The sequence below is a fragment of the Ixodes scapularis genome, unplaced genomic scaffold (assembly GCF_016920785.2).
Source record: "Ixodes scapularis isolate PalLabHiFi unplaced genomic scaffold, ASM1692078v2 ptg001247l_1___fragment_2___debris__unscaffolded, whole genome shotgun sequence".
In the NCBI taxonomy this organism is placed as follows: Eukaryota; Metazoa; Arthropoda; class Arachnida; order Ixodida; family Ixodidae; genus Ixodes; species Ixodes scapularis.
The window spans coordinates 1-18129 of record NW_024610125.1 but is presented as its reverse complement, the minus strand read 5'-3'; positions in this window follow the sequence as shown (position 1 = coordinate 18129).

Here is an 18129-nt window from a genome sequence, read left to right as displayed (position 1 = left end):
GCAATAAACGGAACTGTTGCACTCCCGCCGAAAAGCAGTGGCACAGCAAACGTCAGTCGTGCGCCCATCGAAAACAAGTCGAACCGCAACAATGCGCGAGTGCAAGGCAATAAACGGAACTGTTGCACTCCCGCCGAAAAGCAGTGGCACAGCGAACGTCAGTCGTCCGCCCACCGAAAACAAGTCGAACCGCAGCAATGCGCGAGTGCAAGGCGATAAACGGAACTGTTGCACTCCCGCCGAAAAGCAGCGGCACAGCAAACGTCAGTCGTGCGCCCATCGAAAACAAGTCGAACCGCAACAATGCGCGAGTGCAAGGCAATAAACGGAACTGTTGCACTCCCGCCGAAAAGCAGTGGCACAGCAAACGTCAGTCGTGCGCCCACCGAAAACACGTCGAACCGCAACAATGCGCGAGTGCAAGGCAATAAACGGAACTGTTGCACTCCCGCCGAAAAGCAGTGGCACAGCAAACGTCAGTCGTCCGCCCACCGAAAACAAGTCGAACCGCAGCAATGCGCGAGTGCAAGGCGATAAACGGAACTGTTGCACTCCCGCCGAAAAGCAGCGGCACAGCAAACGTCAGTCGTGCGCCCATCGAAAACAAGTCGAACCGCAACAATGCGCGAGTGCAAGGCAATAAACGGAACTGTTGCACTCCCGCCGAAAAGCAGTGGCACAGCAAACGTCAGTCGTGCGCCCACCGAAAACACGTCGAACCGCAACAATGCGCGAGTGCAAGGCAATAAACGGAACTGTTGCACTCCCGCCGAAAAGCAGTGGCACAACAAACGTCAGTCGTGCGCCCACCGAAAACACGTCGAACCGCAACAATGCGCGAGTGCAAGGCAATAAACGGAACTGTTGCACTCCCGCCGAAAAGCAGTGGCACAACAAACGTCAGTCGTGCGCCCACCGAAAACAAGTCGAACCGCAACAATGCGCGAGTGCAAGGCAATAAGCGGAACTGTTGCACTCCCGCCGAAAAGCAGTGGCACAACAAACGTCAGTCGTGCGCCCACCGAAAACACGTCGAACCGCAACAATGCGCGAGTGCAAGGCAATAAACGGAACTGTTGCACTCCCGCCGAAAAGCAGTGGCACAACAAACGTCAGTCGTGCGCCCACCGAACACAAGTCGAACCGCAACAATGCGCGAGTGCAAGGCGATAAACGGAACTGTTGCACTCCCGCCGAAAAGCAGTGGCACAGCAAACGTCAGTCGTGCGCCCACCGAAAACACGTCGAACCGCAACAATGCGCGAGTGCAAGGCAATGAACGGAACTGTTGCACTCCCGCCGAAAAGCAGTGGCACAACAAACGTCAGTCGTGCGCCCACCGAAAACAAGTCGAACCGCAACAATGCGCGAGTGCAAGGCAATAAACGGAACTGTTGCACTCCCGCCGAAAAGCAGTGGCACAACAAACGTCAGTCGTGCGCCCACCGAAAACACGTCGAACCGCAACAATGCGCGAGTGCAAGGCAATAAACGGAACTGTTGCACTCCCGCCGAAAAGCAGTGGCACAACAAACGTCAGTCGTGCGCCTACCGAAAACAAGTCGAACCGCAACAATGCGCGAGTGCAAGGCAATAAACGGAACTGTTGCACTCCCGCCGAAAAGCAGTGGCACAACAAACGTCAGTCGTGCGCCCACCGAAAACAAGTCGAACCGCAACAATGCGCGAGTGCAAGGCAATAAACGGAACTGTTGCGCTCCCGCCGAAAAGCAGTGGCACAACAAACGTCAGTCGTGCGCCCACCGAAAACACGTCGAACCGCAACAATGCGCGAGTGCAAGGCAATGAACGGAACTGTTGCACTCCCGCCGAAAAGCAGTGGCACAACAAACGTCAGTCGTGCGCCCACCGAAAACACGTCGAACCGCAACAATGCGCGAGTGCAAGGCAATAAACGGAACTGTTGCACTCCCGCCGAAAAGCAGTGGCACAACAAACGTCAGTCGTGCGCCCACCGAAAACAAGTCGAACCGCAACAATGCGCGAGTGCAAGGCAATGAACGGAACTGTTGCACTCCCGCCGAAAAGCAGTGGCACAACAAACGTCAGTCGTGCGCCCACCGAAAACAAGTCGAACCGCAACAATGCGCGAGTGCAAGGCAATAAACGGAACTGTTGCACTCCCGCCGAAAAGCAGTGGCACAACAAACGTCAGTCGTGCGCCCACCGAAAACAAGTCGAACCGCAACAATGCGCGAGTGCAAGGCAATAAACGGAACTGTTGCACTCCCGCCGAAAAGCAGTGGCACAACAAACGTCAGTCGTGCGCTCACCGAAAACACGTCGAACCGCAACAATGCGCGAGTGCAAGGCAATGAACGGAACTGTTGCACTCCCGTTGAAAAGCAGTGGCACAACAAACGTCAGTCGTGCGCCCACCGAAAACAAGTCGAACCGCAACAATGCGCGCGTGCAAGGCAATAAACGGAACTGTTGCACTCCCGCCGAAAAGCAGTGGCACAACAAACGTCAGTCGTGCGCCCACCGAAAACACGTCGAACCGCAACAATGCGCGAGTGCAAGGCAATAAACGGAACTGTTGCACTCCCGCCGAAAAGCAGTGGCACAACAAACGTCAGTCGTGCGCCCACCGAAAACAAGTCGAACCGCAACAATGCGCGAGTGCAAGGCGATAAACGGAACTGTTGCACTCCCGCCGAAAAGCAGTGGCACAGCAAACGTCAGTCGTGCGCCCACCGAAAACACGTCGAACCGCAACAATGCGCGAGTGCAAGGCAATGAACGGAACTGTTGCACTCCCGCCGAAAAGCAGTGGCACAACAAACGTCAGTCGTGCGCCCACCGAAAACAAGTCGAACCGCAACAATGCGCGAGTGCAAGGCAATAAACGGAACTGTTGCACTCCCGCCGAAAAGCAGTGGCACAACAAACGTCAGTCGTGCGCCCACCGAAAACACGTCGAACCGCAACAATGCGCGAGTGCAAGGCAATAAACGGAACTGTTGCACTCCCGCCGAAAAGCAGTGGCACAAGAAACGTCAGTCGTGCGCCCACCGAAAACACGTCGAACCGCAACAATGCGCGAGTGCAAGGCGATAAAAGGAACTGTTGCATTCCCGCCGAAAAGCAGTGGCACAACAAACGTCAGTCGTGCGCCCACCGAAAACACGTCGAACCGCAACAATGCGCGAGTGCAAGGCAATGAACGGAACTGTTTCACTCCCGCCGAAAAGCAGTGGCACAACAAACGTCAGTCGTGCGCCCACCGAAAACAAGTCGAACCGCAACAATGCGCGAGTGCAAGGCGATAAAAGGAACTGTTGCATTCCCGCCGAAAAGCAGTGGCACAACAAACGTCAGTCGTGCGCCCACCGAAAACACGTCGAACCGCAACAATGCGCGAGTGCAAGGCGATAAACGGAACTGTAGCACTCCCGCCGAAAAGCAGTGGCACAACAAACGTCAGTCGTGCGCCCACCGAAAACACGTCGAACCGCAACAATGCGCGAGTGCAAGGCAATAAACGGAACTGTTGCACTCCCGCCGAAAAGCAGTGGCACAACAAACGTCAGTCGTGCGCCCACCGAAAACACGTCGAACCGCAACAATGCGCGAGTGCAAGGCGATAAACGGAACTGTAGCACTCCCGCCGAAAAGCAGTGGCACAACAAACGTCAGTCGTGCGCCCACCGAAAACACGTCGAACCGCAACAATGCGCGAGTGCAAGGCGATAAACGGAACTGTTGCACTCCCGCCGAAAAGCAGTGGCACAACAAACGTCAGTCGTGCGCCCACCGAAAACACGTCGAACCGCAACAATGCGCGAGTGCAAGGCGATAAACGGAACTGTAGCACTCCCGCCGAAAAGCAGTGGCACAACAAACGTCAGTCGTGCGCCCACCGAAAACACGTCGAACCGCAACAATGCGCGAGTGCAAGGCAATAAACGGAACTGTTGCACTCCCGCCGAAAAGCAGTGGCACAACAAACGTCAGTCGTGCGCCCACCGAAAACACGTCGAACCGCAACAATGCGCGAGTGCAAGGCAATAAACGGAACTGTTCCACTCCCGCCGAAAAGCAGTGGCACAACAAACGTCAGTCGTGCGCCCACCGAAAACAAGTCGAACCGCAACAATGCGCGAGTGCAAGGCGATAAACGGAACTGTTGCATTCCCGCCGAAAAGCAGTGGCACAGCAAACGTCAGTCGTGCGCCCATCGAAAACAAGTCGAACCGCAGCAATGCGCGAGTGCAAGGCAATAAACGGAACTGTTGCACTCCCGCCGAAAAGCAGTGGCACAACAAACGTCAGTCGTGCGCCCACCGAAAACAAGTCGAACCGCAACAATGCGCGAGTGCAAGGCGATAAACGGAACTGTTGCATTCCCGCCGAAAAGCAGTGGCACAGCAAACGTCAGTCGTGCGCCCACCGAAAACAAGTCGAACCGCAACAATGCGCGAGTGCAAGGCAATAAACGGAACTGTTGCACTCCCGCCGAAAAGCAGTGGCACAACAAACGTCAGTCGTGCGCCCACCGAAAACACGTCGAACCGCAACAATGCGCGAGTGCAAGGCAATAAACGGAACTGTTGCACTCCCGCCGAAAAGCAGTGGCACAACAAACGTCAGTCGTGCGCCCACCGAAAACAAGTCGAACCGCAACAATGCGCGAGTGCAAGGCAATAAACGGAACTGTTGCACTCCCGCCGAAAAGCAGTGGCACAACAAACGTCAGTCGTGCGCCCACCGAAAACACGTCGAACCGCAACAATGCGCGAGTGCAAGGCAATAAACGGAACTGTTGCACTCCCGCCGAAAAGCAGTGGCACAACAAACGTCAGTCGTGCGCCCACCGAAAACAAGTCGAACCGCAACAATGCGCGAGTGCAAGGCGATAAACGGAACTGTTGCACTCCCGCCGAAAAGCAGTGGCACAGCAAACGTCAGTCGTGCGCCCACCGAAAACACGTCGAACCGCAACAATGCGCGAGTGCAAGGCAATGAACGGAACTGTTGCACTCCCGCCGAAAAGCAGTGGCACAACAAACGTCAGTCGTGCGCCCACCGAAAACAAGTCGAACCGCAACAATGCGCGAGTGCAAGGCAATAAACGGAACTGTTGCACTCCCGCCGAAAAGCAGTGGCACAACAAACGTCAGTCGTGCGCCCACCGAAAACACGTCGAACCGCAACAATGCGCGAGTGCAAGGCAATAAACGGAACTGTTGCACTCCCGCCGAAAAGCAGTGGCACAACAAACGTCAGTCGTGCGCCCACCGAAAACAAGTCGAACCGCAACAATGCGCGAGTGCAAGGCGATAAACGGAACTGTTGCATTCCCGCCGAAAAGCAGTGGCACAACAAACGTCAGTCGTGCGCCCACCGAAAACACGTCGAACCGCAACAATGCGCGAGTGCAAGGCGATAAACGGAACTGTAGCACTCCCGCCGAAAAGCAGTGGCACAACAAACGTCAGTCGTGCGCCCACCGAAAACACGTCGAACCGCAACAATGCGCGAGTGCAAGGCGATAAACGGAACTGTAGCACTCCCGCCGAAAAGCAGTGGCACAACAAACGTCAGTCGTGCGCCCACCGAAAACAAGTCGAACCGCAACAATGCGCGAGTGCAAGGCGATAAACGGAACTGTAGCACTCCCGCCGAAAAGCAGTGGCACAACAAACGTCAGTCGTGCGCCCACCGAAAACAAGTCGAACCGCAACAATGCGCGAGTGCAAGGCAATAAACGGAACTGTTGCACTCCCGCCGAAAAGCAGTGGCACAACAAACGTCAGTCGTGCGCCCACCGAAAACACGTCGAACCGCAACAATGCGCGAGTGCAAGGCAATAAACGGAACTGTTGCACTCCCGCCGAAAAGCAGTGGCACAACAAACGTCAGTCGTGCGCCCACCGAAAACAAGTCGAACCGCAACAATGCGCGAGTGCAAGGCGATAAACGGAACTGTTGCACTCCCGCCGAAAAGCAGTGGCACAGCAAACGTCAGTCGTGCGCCCACCGAAAACACGTCGAACCGCAACAATGCGCGAGTGCAAGGCAATGAACGGAACTGTTGCACTCCCGCCGAAAAGCAGTGGCACAACAAACGTCAGTCGTGCGCCCACCGAAAACAAGTCGAACCGCGACAATGCGCGAGTGCAAGGCAATAAACGGAACTGTAGCACTCCCGCTGAAAAGCAGTGGCACAACAAACGTCAGTCGTGCGCCCACCGAAAACAAATCGAACCGCAACAATGCGCGAGTGCAAGGCAATGAACGGAACTGTTGCACTCCCGCCGAAAAGCAGTTACACAACAAACGTCAGTCGTGCGCCCACCGAAAACAAGTCGAACCGCAACAATGCGCGAGTGCAAGGCAATAAACGGAACTGTTGCACTCCCGCCGAAAAGCAGTGGCACAACAAACGTCAGTCGTGCGCCCACCGAAAACACGTCGAACCGCAACAATGCGCGAGTGCAAGGCAATAAACGGAACTGTTGCACTCCCGCCGAAAAGCAGTGGCACAACAAACGTCAGTCGTGCGCCCACCGAAAACAAGTCGAACCGCAACAATGCGCGAGTGCAAGGCGATAAACGGAACTGTTGCATTCCCGCCGAAAAGCAGTGGCACAACAAACGTCAGTCGTGCGCCCACCGAAAACACGTCGAACCGCAACAATGCGCGAGTGCAAGGCGATAAACGGAACTGTAGCACTCCCGCCGAAAAGCAGTGGCACAACAAACGTCAGTCGTGCGCCCACCGAAAACACGTCGAACCGCAACAATGCGCGAGTGCAAGGCGATAAACGGAACTGTAGCACTCCCGCCGAAAAGCAGTGGCACAACAAACGTCAGTCGTGCGCCCACCGAAAACACGTCGAACCGCAACAATGCGCGAGTGCAAGGCAATGAACGGAACTGTTGCATTCCCGCCGAAAAGCAGTGGCACAACAAACGTCAGTCGTGCGCCCACCGAAAACGCGTCGAACCGCAACAATGCGCGAGTGCAAGGCGATAAACGGAACTGTAGCACTCCCGCCGAAAAGCAGTGGCACAACAAACGTCAGTCGTGCGCCCACCGAAAACACGTCGAACCACAACAATGCGCGAGTGCAAGGCAATAAACGGAACTGTTGCACTCCCGCCGAAAAGCAGTGGCACAACAAACGTCAGTCGTGCGCCCACCGAAAACAAGTCGAACCGCAACAATGCGCGAGTGCAAGGCGATAAACGGAACTGTTGCATTCCCGCCGAAAAGCAGTGGCACAACAAACGTCAGTCGTGCGCCCACCGAAAACACGTCGAACCGCAACAATGCGCGAGTGCAAGGCGATAAACGGAACTGTAGCACTCCCGCCGAAAAGCAGTGGCACAACAAACGTCAGTCGTGCGCCCACCGAAAACAAGTCGAACCGCAACAATGCACGAGTGCAAGGCGATAAACGGAACTGTAGCACTCCCGCCGAAAAGCAGTGGCACAACAAACGTCAGTCGTGCGCCCACCGAAAACAAGTCGAACCGCAACAATGCGCGAGTGCAAGGCAATAAACGGAACTGTTGCACTCCCGCCGAAAAGCAGTGGCACAACAAACGTCAGTCGTGCGCCCACCGAAAACACGTCGAACCGCAACAATGCGCGAGTGCAAGGCAATAAACGGAACTGTTGCATTCCCGCCGAAAAGCAGTGGCACAACAAACGTCAGTCGTGCGCCCACCGAAAACACGTCGAACCGCAACAATGCGCGAGTGCAAGGCGATAAACGGAACTGTAGCACTCCCGCCGAAAAGCAGTGGCACAACAAACGTCAGTCGTGCGCCCACCGAAAACACGTCGAACCGCAACAATGCGCGAGTGCAAGGCAATAAACGGAACTGTTGCACTCCCGCCGAAAAGCAGTGGCACAACAAACGTCAGTCGTGCGCCCACCGAAAACAAGTCGAACCGCAACAATGCGCGAGTGCAAGGCTATAAACGGAACTGTTGCATTCCCGCCGAAAAGCAGTGGCACAACAAACGTCAGTCGTGCGCCCACCGAAAGCACGTCGAACCGCAACAGTGCGCGAGTGCAAGGCGATAAACGGAACTGTCGCACTCCCGCCGAAAAGCAGTGGCACAACAAACGTCAGTCGTGCGCCCACCGAAAACAAGTCGAACCGCAACAATGCGCGAGTGCAAGGCGATAAACGGAACTGTAGCACTCCCGCCGAAAAGCAGTGGCACAACAAGCGTCAGTCGTGCGCCCACCGAAAACAAGTCGAACCGCAACAATGCGCGAGTGCAAGGCAATAAACGGAACTGTTGCACTCCCGCCGAAAAGCAGTGGCACAACAAACGTCAGTCGTGCGCCCACCGAAAACACGTCGAACCGCAACAATGCGCGAGTGCAAGGCAATAAACGGAACTGTTGCACTCCCGCCGAAAAGCAGTGGCACAACAAACGTCAGTCGTGCGCCCACCGAAAAAAGTCGAACCGCAACAATGCGCGAGTGCAAGGCAATAAACGGAACTGTAGCACTCCCGCCGAAAAGCAGTGGCACAGCAAACGTCAGTCGTGCGCCCACCGAAAACACGTCGAACCGCAACAATGCGCGAGTGCAAGGCAATGAACGGAACTGTTGCACTCCCGCCGAAAAGCAGTGGCACAACAAACGTCAGTCGTGCGCCCACCGAAAACAAGTGGAACCGCAACAATGCGCGAGTGCAAGGCAATAAACGGAACTGTAGCACTCCCGCCGAAAAGCAGTGGCACAACAAACGTCAGTCGTGCGCCCACCGAAAACAAGTCGAACCGCAACAATGCGCGAGTGCAAGGCAATGAACGGAACTGTTGCACTCCCGCCGAAAAGCAGTTACACAACAAACGTCAGTCGTGCGCCCACCGAAAACAAGTCGAACCGCAACAATGCGCGAGTGCAAGGCAATAAACGGAACTGTTGCACTCCCGCCGAAAAGCAGTGGCACAACAAACGTCAGTCGTGCGCCCACCGAAAACACGTCGAACCGCAACAATGCGCGAGTGCAAGGCAATAAACGGAACTGTTGCACTCCCGCCGAAAAGCAGTGGCACAACAAACGTCAGTCGTGCGCCCACCGAAGACAAGTCGAACCGCAACAATGCGCGAGTGCAAGGCGATAAACGGAACTGTTGCATTCCCGCCGAAAAGCAGTGGCACAACAAACGTCAGTCGTTCGCCCACCGAAAACACGTCGAACCGCAACAATGCGCGAGTGCAAGGCAATAAACGGAACTGTTGCACTCCCGCCGAAAAGCAGTGGCACAACAAACGTCAGTCGTGCGCCCACCGAAAACACGTCGAACCGCAACAATGCGCGAGTGCAAGGCAATAAACGGAACTGTTGCATTCCCGCCGAAAAGCAGTGGCACAACAAACGTCAGTCGTGCGCCCACCGAAAACACGTCGAACCGCAACAATGCGCGAGTGCAAGGCGATAAACGGAACTGTAGCACTCCCGCCGAAAAGCAGTGGCACAACAAACGTCAGTCGTGCGCCCACCGAAAACACGTCGAACCGCAACAATGCGCGAGTGCAAGGCAATAAACGGAACTGTTGCACTCCCGCCGAAAAGCAGTGGCACAACAAACGTCAGTCGTGCGCCCACCGAAAACAAGTCGAACCGCAACAATGCGCGAGTGCAAGGCTATAAACGGAACTGTTGCATTCCCGCCGAAAAGCAGTGGCACAACAAACGTCAGTCGTGCGCCCACCGAAAACACGTCGAACCGCAACAATGCGCGAGTGCAAGGCGATAAACGGAACTGTCGCACTCCCGCCGAAAAGCAGTGGCACAACAAACGTCAGTCGTGCGCCCACCGAAAACAAGTCGAACCGCAACAATGCGCGCGTGCAAGGCAATAAACGGAACTGTTGCACTCCCGCCGAAAAGCAGTGGCACAACAAACGTCAGTCGTGCGCCCACCGAAAACACGTCGAACCGCAACAATGCGCGAGTGCAAGGCAATAAACGGAACTGTTGCACTCCCGCCGAAAAGCAGTGGCACAACAAACGTCAGTCGTGCGCCCACCGAAAACAAGTCGAACCGCAACAATGCGCGAGTGCAAGGCGATAAACGGAACTGTTGCACTCCCGCCGAAAAGCAGTGGCACAGCAAACGTCAGTCGTGCGCCCACCGAAAACACGTCGAACCGCAACAATGCGCGAGTGCAAGGCAATGAACGGAACTGTTGCACTCCCGCCGAAAAGCAGTGGCACAACAAACGTCAGTCGTGCGCCCACCGAAAACAAGTCGAACCGCAACAATGCGCGAGTGCAAGGCAATAAACGGAACTGTTGCACTCCCGCCGAAAAGCAGTGGCACAACAAACGTCAGTCGTGCGCCCACCGAAAACACGTCGAACCGCAACAATGCGCGAGTGCAAGGCAATAAACGGAACTGTTGCACTCCCGCCGAAAAGCAGTGGCACAAGAAACGTCAGTCGTGCGCCCACCGAAAACACGTCGAACCGCAACAATGCGCGAGTGCAAGGCGATAAAAGGAACTGTTGCATTCCCGCCGAAAAGCAGTGGCACAACAAACGTCAGTCGTGCGCCCACCGAAAACACGTCGAACCGCAACAATGCGCGAGTGCAAGGCAATGAACGGAACTGTTGCACTCCCGCCGAAAAGCAGTGGCACAACAAACGTCAGTCGTGCGCCCACCGAAAACAAGTCGAACCGCAACAATGCGCGAGTGCAAGGCGATAAAAGGAACTGTTGCATTCCCGCCGAAAAGCAGTGGCACAACAAACGTCAGTCGTGCGCCCACCGAAAACACGTCGAACCGCAACAATGCGCGAGTGCAAGGCGATAAACGGAACTGTAGCACTCCCGCCGAAAAGCAGTGGCACAACAAACGTCAGTCGTGCGCCCACCGAAAACACGTCGAACCGCAACAATGCGCGAGTGCAAGGCAATAAACGGAACTGTTGCACTCCCGCCGAAAAGCAGTGGCACAACAAACGTCAGTCGTGCGCCCACCGAAAACACGTCGAACCGCAACAATGCGCGAGTGCAAGGCAATAAACGGAACTGTTGCACTCCCGCCGAAAAGCAGTGGCACAACAAACGTCAGTCGTGCGCCCACCGAAAACACGTCGAACCGCAACAATGCGCGAGTGCAAGGCAATAAACGGAACTGTTGCATTCCCGCCGAAAAGCAGTGGCACAACAAACGTCAGTCGTGCGCCCACCGAAAACACGTCGAACCGCAACAATGCGCGAGTGCAAGGCGATAAACGGAACTGTAGCACTCCCGCCGAAAAGCAGTGGCACAACAAACGTCAGTCGTGCGCCCACCGAAAACACGTCGAACCGCAACAATGCGCGAGTGCAAGGCAATAAACGGAACTGTTGCACTCCCGCCGAAAAGCAGTGGCACAACAAACGTCAGTCGTGCGCCCACCGAAAACAAGTCGAACCGCAACAATGCGCGAGTGCAAGGCTATAAACGGAACTGTTGCATTCCCGCCGAAAAGCAGTGGCACAACAAACGTCAGTCGTGCGCCCACCGAAAACACGTCGAACCGCAACAATGCGCGAGTGCAAGGCGATAAACGGAACTGTCGCACTCCCGCCGAAAAGCAGTGGCACAACAAACGTCAGTCGTGCGCCCACCGAAAACAAGTCGAACCGCAACAATGCGCGCGTGCAAGGCAATAAACGGAACTGTTGCACTCCCGCCGAAAAGCAGTGGCACAACAAACGTCAGTCGTGCGCCCACCGAAAACACGTCGAACCGCAACAATGCGCGAGTGCAAGGCAATAAACGGAACTGTTGCACTCCCGCCGAAAAGCAGTGGCACAACAAACGTCAGTCGTGCGCCCACCGAAAACAAGTCGAACCGCAACAATGCGCGAGTGCAAGGCGATAAACGGAACTGTTGCACTCCCGCCGAAAAGCAGTGGCACAGCAAACGTCAGTCGTGCGCCCACCGAAAACACGTCGAACCGCAACAATGCGCGAGTGCAAGGCAATGAACGGAACTGTTGCACTCCCGCCGAAAAGCAGTGGCACAACAAACGTCAGTCGTGCGCCCACCGAAAACAAGTCGAACCGCAACAATGCGCGAGTGCAAGGCAATAAACGGAACTGTTGCACTCCCGCCGAAAAGCAGTGGCACAACAAACGTCAGTCGTGCGCCCACCGAAAACACGTCGAACCGCAACAATGCGCGAGTGCAAGGCAATAAACGGAACTGTTGCACTCCCGCCGAAAAGCAGTGGCACAAGAAACGTCAGTCGTGCGCCCACCGAAAACACGTCGAACCGCAACAATGCGCGAGTGCAAGGCGATAAAAGGAACTGTTGCATTCCCGCCGAAAAGCAGTGGCACAACAAACGTCAGTCGTGCGCCCACCGAAAACACGTCGAACCGCAACAATGCGCGAGTGCAAGGCAATGAACGGAACTGTTGCACTCCCGCCGAAAAGCAGTGGCACAACAAACGTCAGTCGTGCGCCCACCGAAAACAAGTCGAACCGCAACAATGCGCGAGTGCAAGGCGATAAAAGGAACTGTTGCATTCCCGCCGAAAAGCAGTGGCACAACAAACGTCAGTCGTGCGCCCACCGAAAACACGTCGAACCGCAACAATGCGCGAGTGCAAGGCGATAAACGGAACTGTAGCACTCCCGCCGAAAAGCAGTGGCACAACAAACGTCAGTCGTGCGCCCACCGAAAACACGTCGAACCGCAACAATGCGCGAGTGCAAGGCAATAAACGGAACTGTTGCACTCCCGCCGAAAAGCAGTGGCACAACAAACGTCAGTCGTGCGCCCACCGAAAACACGTCGAACCGCAACAATGCGCGAGTGCAAGGCGATAAACGGAACTGTAGCACTCCCGCCGAAAAGCAGTGGCACAACAAACGTCAGTCGTGCGCCCACCGAAAACACGTCGAACCGCAACAATGCGCGAGTGCAAGGCGATAAACGGAACTGTTGCACTCCCGCCGAAAAGCAGTGGCACAACAAACGTCAGTCGTGCGCCCACCGAAAACACGTCGAACCGCAACAATGCGCGAGTGCAAGGCGATAAACGGAACTGTAGCACTCCCGCCGAAAAGCAGTGGCACAACAAACGTCAGTCGTGCGCCCACCGAAAACACGTCGAACCGCAACAATGCGCGAGTGCAAGGCAATAAACGGAACTGTTGCACTCCCGCCGAAAAGCAGTGGCACAACAAACGTCAGTCGTGCGCCCACCGAAAACACGTCGAACCGCAACAATGCGCGAGTGCAAGGCAATAAACGGAACTGTTCCACTCCCGCCGAAAAGCAGTGGCACAACAAACGTCAGTCGTGCGCCCACCGAAAACAAGTCGAACCGCAACAATGCGCGAGTGCAAGGCGATAAACGGAACTGTTGCATTCCCGCCGAAAAGCAGTGGCACAGCAAACGTCAGTCGTGCGCCCATCGAAAACAAGTCGAACCGCAGCAATGCGCGAGTGCAAGGCAATAAACGGAACTGTTGCACTCCCGCCGAAAAGCAGTGGCACAACAAACGTCAGTCGTGCGCCCACCGAAAACAAGTCGAACCGCAACAATGCGCGAGTGCAAGGCGATAAACGGAACTGTTGCATTCCCGCCGAAAAGCAGTGGCACAGCAAACGTCAGTCGTGCGCCCACCGAAAACAAGTCGAACCGCAACAATGCGCGAGTGCAAGGCAATAAACGGAACTGTTGCACTCCCGCCGAAAAGCAGTGGCACAACAAACGTCAGTCGTGCGCCCACCGAAAACACGTCGAACCGCAACAATGCGCGAGTGCAAGGCAATAAACGGAACTGTTGCACTCCCGCCGAAAAGCAGTGGCACAACAAACGTCAGTCGTGCGCCCACCGAAAACAAGTCGAACCGCAACAATGCGCGAGTGCAAGGCAATAAACGGAACTGTTGCACTCCCGCCGAAAAGCAGTGGCACAACAAACGTCAGTCGTGCGCCCACCGAAAACACGTCGAACCGCAACAATGCGCGAGTGCAAGGCAATAAACGGAACTGTTGCACTCCCGCCGAAAAGCAGTGGCACAACAAACGTCAGTCGTGCGCCCACCGAAAACAAGTCGAACCGCAACAATGCGCGAGTGCAAGGCGATAAACGGAACTGTTGCACTCCCGCCGAAAAGCAGTGGCACAGCAAACGTCAGTCGTGCGCCCACCGAAAACACGTCGAACCGCAACAATGCGCGAGTGCAAGGCAATGAACGGAACTGTTGCACTCCCGCCGAAAAGCAGTGGCACAACAAACGTCAGTCGTGCGCCCACCGAAAACAAGTCGAACCGCAACAATGCGCGAGTGCAAGGCAATAAACGGAACTGTTGCACTCCCGCCGAAAAGCAGTGGCACAACAAACGTCAGTCGTGCGCCCACCGAAAACACGTCGAACCGCAACAATGCGCGAGTGCAAGGCAATAAACGGAACTGTTGCACTCCCGCCGAAAAGCAGTGGCACAACAAACGTCAGTCGTGCGCCCACCGAAAACAAGTCGAACCGCAACAATGCGCGAGTGCAAGGCGATAAACGGAACTGTTGCATTCCCGCCGAAAAGCAGTGGCACAACAAACGTCAGTCGTGCGCCCACCGAAAACACGTCGAACCGCAACAATGCGCGAGTGCAAGGCGATAAACGGAACTGTAGCACTCCCGCCGAAAAGCAGTGGCACAACAAACGTCAGTCGTGCGCCCACCGAAAACACGTCGAACCGCAACAATGCGCGAGTGCAAGGCGATAAACGGAACTGTAGCACTCCCGCCGAAAAGCAGTGGCACAACAAACGTCAGTCGTGCGCCCACCGAAAACAAGTCGAACCGCAACAATGCGCGAGTGCAAGGCGATAAACGGAACTGTAGCACTCCCGCCGAAAAGCAGTGGCACAACAAACGTCAGTCGTGCGCCCACCGAAAACAAGTCGAACCGCAACAATGCGCGAGTGCAAGGCAATAAACGGAACTGTTGCACTCCCGCCGAAAAGCAGTGGCACAACAAACGTCAGTCGTGCGCCCACCGAAAACACGTCGAACCGCAACAATGCGCGAGTGCAAGGCAATAAACGGAACTGTTGCACTCCCGCCGAAAAGCAGTGGCACAACAAACGTCAGTCGTGCGCCCACCGAAAACAAGTCGAACCGCAACAATGCGCGAGTGCAAGGCGATAAACGGAACTGTTGCACTCCCGCCGAAAAGCAGTGGCACAGCAAACGTCAGTCGTGCGCCCACCGAAAACACGTCGAACCGCAACAATGCGCGAGTGCAAGGCAATGAACGGAACTGTTGCACTCCCGCCGAAAAGCAGTGGCACAACAAACGTCAGTCGTGCGCCCACCGAAAACAAGTCGAACCGCAACAATGCGCGAGTGCAAGGCAATAAACGGAACTGTAGCACTCCCGCTGAAAAGCAGTGGCACAACAAACGTCAGTCGTGCGCCCACCGAAAACAAATCGAACCGCAACAATGCGCGAGTGCAAGGCAATGAACGGAACTGTTGCACTCCCGCCGAAAAGCAGTTACACAACAAACGTCAGTCGTGCGCCCACCGAAAACAAGTCGAACCGCAACAATGCGCGAGTGCAAGGCAATAAACGGAACTGTTGCACTCCCGCCGAAAAGCAGTGGCACAACAAACGTCAGTCGTGCGCCCACCGAAAACACGTCGAACCGCAACAATGCGCGAGTGCAAGGCAATAAACGGAACTGTTGCACTCCCGCCGAAAAGCAGTGGCACAACAAACGTCAGTCGTGCGCCCACCGAAAACAAGTCGAACCGCAACAATGCGCGAGTGCAAGGCGATAAACGGAACTGTTGCATTCCCGCCGAAAAGCAGTGGCACAACAAACGTCAGTCGTGCGCCCACCGAAAACACGTCGAACCGCAACAATGCGCGAGTGCAAGGCGATAAACGGAACTGTAGCACTCCCGCCGAAAAGCAGTGGCACAACAAACGTCAGTCGTGCGCCCACCGAAAACACGTCGAACCGCAACAATGCGCGAGTGCAAGGCGATAAACGGAACTGTAGCACTCCCGCCGAAAAGCAGTGGCACAACAAACGTCAGTCGTGCGCCCACCGAAAACACGTCGAACCGCAACAATGCGCGAGTGCAAGGCAATGAACGGAACTGTTGCATTCCCGCCGAAAAGCAGTGGCACAACAAACGTCAGTCGTGCGCCCACCGAAAACGCGTCGAACCGCAACAATGCGCGAGTGCAAGGCGATAAACGGAACTGTAGCACTCCCGCCGAAAAGCAGTGGCACAACAAACGTCAGTCGTGCGCCCACCGAAAACACGTCGAACCACAACAATGCGCGAGTGCAAGGCAATAAACGGAACTGTTGCACTCCCGCCGAAAAGCAGTGGCACAACAAACGTCAGTCGTGCGCCCACCGAAAACAAGTCGAACCGCAACAATGCGCGAGTGCAAGGCGATAAACGGAACTGTTGCATTCCCGCCGAAAAGCAGTGGCACAACAAACGTCAGTCGTGCGCCCACCGAAAACACGTCGAACCGCAACAATGCGCGAGTGCAAGGCGATAAACGGAACTGTAGCACTCCCGCCGAAAAGCAGTGGCACAACAAACGTCAGTCGTGCGCCCACCGAAAACAAGTCGAACCGCAACAATGCACGAGTGCAAGGCGATAAACGGAACTGTAGCACTCCCGCCGAAAAGCAGTGGCACAACAAACGTCAGTCGTGCGCCCACCGAAAACAAGTCGAACCGCAACAATGCGCGAGTGCAAGGCAATAAACGGAACTGTTGCACTCCCGCCGAAAAGCAGTGGCACAACAAACGTCAGTCGTGCGCCCACCGAAAACACGTCGAACCGCAACAATGCGCGAGTGCAAGGCAATAAACGGAACTGTTGCATTCCCGCCGAAAAGCAGTGGCACAACAAACGTCAGTCGTGCGCCCACCGAAAACACGTCGAACCGCAACAATGCGCGAGTGCAAGGCGATAAACGGAACTGTAGCACTCCCGCCGAAAAGCAGTGGCACAACAAACGTCAGTCGTGCGCCCACCGAAAACACGTCGAACCGCAACAATGCGCGAGTGCAAGGCAATAAACGGAACTGTTGCACTCCCGCCGAAAAGCAGTGGCACAACAAACGTCAGTCGTGCGCCCACCGAAAACAAGTCGAACCGCAACAATGCGCGAGTGCAAGGCTATAAACGGAACTGTTGCATTCCCGCCGAAAAGCAGTGGCACAACAAACGTCAGTCGTGCGCCCACCGAAAGCACGTCGAACCGCAACAGTGCGCGAGTGCAAGGCGATAAACGGAACTGTCGCACTCCCGCCGAAAAGCAGTGGCACAACAAACGTCAGTCGTGCGCCCACCGAAAACAAGTCGAACCGCAACAATGCGCGAGTGCAAGGCGATAAACGGAACTGTAGCACTCCCGCCGAAAAGCAGTGGCACAACAAGCGTCAGTCGTGCGCCCACCGAAAACAAGTCGAACCGCAACAATGCGCGAGTGCAAGGCAATAAACGGAACTGTTGCACTCCCGCCGAAAAGCAGTGGCACAACAAACGTCAGTCGTGCGCCCACCGAAAACACGTCGAACCGCAACAATGCGCGAGTGCAAGGCAATAAACGGAACTGTTGCACTCCCGCCGAAAAGCAGTGGCACAACAAACGTCAGTCGTGCGCCCACCGAAAAAAGTCGAACCGCAACAATGCGCGAGTGCAAGGCAATAAACGGAACTGTAGCACTCCCGCCGAAAAGCAGTGGCACAGCAAACGTCAGTCGTGCGCCCACCGAAAACACGTCGAACCGCAACAATGCGCGAGTGCAAGGCAATGAACGGAACTGTTGCACTCCCGCCGAAAAGCAGTGGCACAACAAACGTCAGTCGTGCGCCCACCGAAAACAAGTGGAACCGCAACAATGCGCGAGTGCAAGGCAATAAACGGAACTGTAGCACTCCCGCCGAAAAGCAGTGGCACAAGAAACGTCAGTCGTGCGCCCACCGAAAACAAGTCGAACCGCAACAATGCGCGAGTGCAAGGCAATGAACGGAACTGTTGCACTCCCGCCGAAAAGCAGTTACACAACAAACGTCAGTCGTGCGCCCACCGAAAACAAGTCGAACCGCAACAATGCGCGAGTGCAAGGCAAT